The sequence below is a fragment of the Malania oleifera genome, chromosome 1 (assembly GCF_029873635.1).
Source record: "Malania oleifera isolate guangnan ecotype guangnan chromosome 1, ASM2987363v1, whole genome shotgun sequence".
NCBI lineage: Eukaryota > Viridiplantae > Streptophyta > Magnoliopsida > Santalales > Ximeniaceae > Malania > Malania oleifera.
The window spans coordinates 72582239-72588023 of NC_080417.1; the positions used below are offsets into that span (position 1 = coordinate 72582239).

The 5785-nt window shown below is 38.0% G+C and overlaps 1 non-coding gene across 1 annotated transcript; it reads left to right on the forward strand.

Annotated features, from left to right (window-relative positions):
* Window positions 1-4575: 4575 nt before the first annotated feature.
* On the forward strand, window positions 4576-4681 carry LOC131147380 (small nucleolar RNA R71). The gene has a single exon (XR_009134765.1). It is a non-coding gene; the product is annotated as a small nucleolar RNA R71 (small nucleolar RNA).
* The last annotated feature ends 1104 nt before the right edge of the window (window positions 4682-5785 follow it).

A 5785-nucleotide genomic window follows, 5' to 3' on the forward strand; every position in this document is an offset into this window, starting at 1 on the left:
GGTTTTATGCTATCTTAAGTACTGAATTGACAAGAATAGGTACAATAATAACAAAAAAACCCATAAGCACATTCTTAGGCGTGATAACACCAAGATGTGTTGAGCCTTTTAGTTCTTTGTTTGAGCTTGTTCGCAGTTATGAATACTAATAACAAAAGTTAAGATTTAAAAAAGAAAAAAAAAAACCATAAGCCAATATTTTCTAGTTGTAGTTGTTTGAAATATTTTTTTTGTCTTTTCAATGTGGTCATTGGAGGCAACTTTGAAAACGGTACCAAATGATCGAAATGGGAAAATGTCCAAGGAGTTTTTGTGTGTAGTACTGGATGAGATTGGGCCTTCGCCTGGTTTACCGCCACTGGATGAGATTGGGCCTTGACTAAGTATGTTTAGGTCCTCGCAAAGTTGTTGATTGCTATCACAAGTCATCACTTAATGTCTTGTAAGCTTCCATTGTAAAGGGGGCAGATGGAGATGACGAGGATGACCTCGAGGAAGTGTGTAGTGCAGTTACTCAACGTGTAATGACCTGCTTATTTTACCGAATTTTTTTTCCTCACATACATAAATATCATTCTTAATAATAACCCTAATACTAATATAACAAAATCAACCCGAACCCGTGGGTGCCAGGGATACACCTATCATACACAGTGGACACCTAAACAAGGGAAATTATAAATTACATACATACCATCCAACAGTTACAATACCAGAGTGCTACTAATACGTCAAATATGTGTGTGTGTGTGTATATATATACATCCCAAAAGATCAAAAGGGTAAAACTAGGATCATAATTTGAAAACCATCTAATCCTAGCTCTCCCATCGAGGTAGTATGAATTGCCTCTACTGACGCGGAGCTTAGTCTGCCTATCTAATTGGATTCCATGAAATGTTTTATAAGCTAGGGTGAGACACCTCTCAGTATGAGGAATAAACTAATATAAGTTGTGTGGCGGTATAAGTATGTTCATACTATAATAGATAAACAATACATAAAAAATATCTGAATAAAAACTGGTTATATAATACTGGATAAAACATACATGATCATAATCATGTTAAATCATTCTGAATTTTAGTTATTATAAAATAATTTGCTTTAACTGATAATACTGAAATATTACCCAGGATGGATAGCTAGCTGATGTCATGTATTATTGTTAGCTTTGGTGTATTCCCAAGAGGGGGGGGGGTGAATTGGAATTTTAAAATTTATTCCTAGTTTAGCTAATCTAACAGCAGTATATTCACAACCTAGGGTCTGTTTATATAGTTCCAAATGTGCAGATAAATATAACGTGTAGAAATTAAATCATGCGTGACATTCACAATATAACATACACGTGCGATAAATAAATTACAGAAAAATAAAATGCACACCCGATATGTTGTCGGGGTTCGGCCAATACTACCTATGTTCCTACCTCTAGCTCGCAAGCCCGAGGATTCCACTACTGCTTGCTTAACGGGTGGAGCGGCACCAGTTACAACTAGGTTAATTAGCAGGGTTGACCTCAACCCACACCTTACTAGGATGGTGCACTTAACTTTCCTAACCGGGTCTAAGCTAATCTGTGACTATTCAACAGGGCTAGTCTCCCTCTTCAGGCCCGTGCCTGGAATACAAAAAATTTAACCAATAATGTGCATACACGTAAAATGCTTCTTACACTAAGCAGATATGTACCAATAAGCTCAACTGAATAATGCACTCACGTATGATAAGATATTAAGTTCAAGTGAGATTTTGTTAACTCTTGTGTTAACTCTCAACTAAATGTGTATCAATGTATGTGTGGGAGAGTAACACTTTTGATCTTAAGCAGATATGCTTCTTGTGTTGATGATCGGACAATCATTATAACCCTAAGCAAATATCACATAAATATTTTTCAAATGTCAAGCACAGTAGGTAATAGTTTAAGTTCTTTTTATTGTATTGGGTTTATTTTAGTATTGAATGGTTTTGTTAGATTAACGAAATTCTTATTTTTGGTTCTTTGTTTGAATATTTAAAGCTTTGGCTATTTTTTGTCATTTACTTGCTATCATTTATTTATCGTTATCCTTTTCTTGTCATTTACTTTATGCGTGTTAGGTTCGTAATTTATGTTTTGCATTATTTTAATTTAGTTTCAAACTCCCAAAAACCCAATAATTTGAATTTGAACCGTGTTCAGTAAATTGTTTTTTTTTTGTTTTTTTTTTTTTAAATTCTCTTTTTTGTTTTAACGCGAGTTTGAAATTGATATACTTTCCCTAAGCAGACGATCCGACCTTTTGGGCTAATTATTACGCGACAGAACTCCTATACTTAAGATAGCCTTTGTGCTACTCATTTTAGAGTGAGTCATGTGTGCTGCTTGTTTCGTAGTCTTACCCCCAACTATCCTATGGCCTACTCGTAAGACTCAAAACCCTATTTACTCTACTATGTACAACTTACGGATGCAAAAAGAAAAGAAAAATACTCGGGTTGCCTCCCAAAACCACTAAATTTACCGTCTTCAGCCAGATGCACTAAAGCTCATTTTAATTCACCCTGGTTCAAAGCTAAGAGTGTCTTCCCTAATTTCCTCATCACACCCTATTCTCCATACCCCCAACTTTCTCTATAGACTGGAGGCCGAATGATGAATTGCAATAATTTTCTCGTTAGGGTCCTCCAAGTCAGCTATAGAGGAGCTCTCGGGCTGAAGTGTATCCTCCAAAGATTCCCTCCACAGAATTAAGAGAGCCGCTTCCTCAATATCTTTATCTCTCGTAACAACGTCCGCAAATTGGACGATATTAGGTGGATGTTGGGAAGCATGGAATACGTTCAGCTGGAGCTACATATCGCCAAAGGACACATCCATAATTCCTATCCTACATTGAATGCAGGCATTAGCCATGGCTAAGAAAGGCCATCCTAATAGGACAAGAGTAAGATTCTTGGCTAGGTCGGAAGGTTCCATATCCAAGGTAATGAAATCAACAGGATAGTAGACTCTTCCACTTTTACCAATACGTCCTTAATCATACCCCGTGGTCCTTTTACAAATTGATTGGCAAAACACAAGGTGACTGGGGTGGGTTTAATCTCTCCTAAGTTAAACATCTTGTAGACCGAGTACCAAAGGATGTTCACACTTTCCCTTAAATCTAAAAGAGCCCTATCAATGATGTAATTGTTGATACACATGAGATGGTTGGAGTACCGGGGTCTTTCAGTTTAGGAGGGAAGTGACCTAATATTGTTGAGCCCATGTGCTCGGCCAGCTTTGCTTGATTGTCCATATGCACCCTCGACTTTTGTTTCTACATGCACAGGTCCTTAAGGAGGTTGGTATACAAAGATGTCTACTTGATAGTATCTAAAAGAGACATGTTGACCTTAACTTGCCTAAATTTTTCCATGATGGACTCCGTGGTGGTCTCCTTCTCAAATGAAGATGGTGCATGAAGAGCTGTAGGGTATGGAATTAGAGATACATGAAATTCCCTATGAGGGGCATAGTGTGGCTTTGTCCCTCTAGCAGAGGACGTGGAAATCTTGGGAATGTTCACTAAACTAGAGAAGGAAGTGGCGCAAGTTTCAACATTGGGTTCTACTCCCATCTCCTCCTCATTCTCACCCTTGCCCAACTACTCCTCTACCCTTCTGTCTACCATCCTACCACTCTGAAGAGTGGTCACCACCTGGGCTTGCTCATGATATGATGATAGACTAGCGCCTGGTACATATTATACCCTACATTGACCCTTAAGGTTCACTAGAGGCTAACTTGGCAACTTGTCCTTATCTCTTCTACTAAAAAAGGTAGCTAGTTGCAACTTTGTAATCAATTGGGAATGAGAGCGAAGGAGTTACTGATCTACTTGATGATCACCCTCAATTACCTTGAGGGCTTTAACCACTTTCTCCTGAAATGTATCATATTTGGGTTGAGGAGGAGGTGTTTGTTGAAACAATGAAGGTCTAGGGGCAAAATCAAGATGATTTTGAGGATTATGGTATGGGCAAGGATGTGGAGCATTAGGGTCTTGCTGAGGTCTTTGGGTTTGGAAACCTGAAGCTTGTGGCCTCCAGGAGAAGTTAGGGTGCTGTTTTCACTAAGGATTGTACGTGTTGGAATAGGGGTCATTTGACGGCCTATCATACCAATTGTGGGTAGCTTTCACTTCTTCCTACACAAACTCGGGTTGGGAAAGCCCATGGGTGCAATTATAGGTAGAGTGGGAAGGATCGGTGTAGGTGGCACACACCTCTGCACATGCCACGTGTTGTGGTTGCTGTCCTAAGGACAGGAATTGGTCTAACTTTTGAACCGTGGTGTGCAGTATGGGTGCATGGTCATGGCCCGCAGCAAACTCGTAGACTCCTTTAGGTTTGGAAGTGGAATGTTGGGATGGTCTACGAGTAGCAACTGCATGTTGCTAAAAATTTTAAACAAGGTTCTCGAAGAGAACCCAAGCCTCATTCTCGTGTTTATTGAGGAAAGCACATCCACACGATGCATTTACCTTTGACCTATCTCGCTTTGCCAATCCTTCGTAGAAGGTCTAAAACAATTGCTACTTAGGGACCTGATGGTGTGGGCATTTAAGTAATAAGCCCTTAAAACGCTCCCCAGTCTCTAAAAATAGTTCCCCATCATACTATGAGAAACTAATGATGGCTCTCCTAAGATGGTTAGTCTTCCCAATTAGGAAGTACTTCTTTAAGAACTTAGCTCACCCACTTGGCTCACCAGTTTTGGCCGAATTTCAACCAAGTCACTGAGTCCAACTAGGTTGAGTTCTAGTCACTCAAATTTTGGTTTAAGTCCTTTACCTTGAACTAGTGAGTTGTCTATTTTTCGTCAAACCAAGTCAAATTGGTTGATTTGGTCCAATTTTCAAAACCATGGTATAAGTAGTGTGGATGGCAATCTAATTAAGGACCTTTTAACTAAATATTTTGGATAACTCACTGTTAATACGATAGGCCTTAGTGCCACTTTATCTTTATTTTTATCTCACTATCTAATCTCATTATTTTTATCTCCACTTTATCTCCTTTAATATGAATTTGTCTACCTCCCTCTTTCTTTTCCTTTCTACGACTCCTAAGATTCTAATCTCCTATTTCACAATATATCCCTTGTATGCAATAGGACAACTTTATCAAACCATTGACAAGGGTAGGCGTGCTACAAAAAGTGGGGTTTTTAGTAACGAAAATATGATCAACCAACAAAGATAATCGTCACTAATAATGCAATTGTAGTGATAGATGAATACATAATTCATCATTAATACTCTAATCTATAGTGATGAAACTAAAAACCGTCACTAATAAAACAATAATAGTGACAAAAAATTAGTGACTAATATTTGTTACTAAAAGTCCTTGTTCCTATGCTAATTATCTCACCAAAATATAGTGACGCTTTCTTATAAGCTAATAGTGACAAATAATACTCATCCTTGGTAATCAGTTAAGATGGGTAATATAGTGACCAATTTAATTTCAACAGTCGATTAATTGTCAATAATAGTTAGTAGTGGCGATTGTTGATTATAAGTAAAAAAATTTGTCACTATTAGTCAATTTTTTTATTTTTTATTAATAGTGACACGAGCCCAATATCACACTCAACCTTACAAATCACTCTAACTCACCATATTAAAAGGTGTTTGCATAATTTGCATCGAACATCATTTTGGCACACACGTTGGGGTCCCTAAGGCCACTAATTACCACAGATATAAGATAAACTATCAATGGAGACAATGTGTTGCGAATGCTGGCA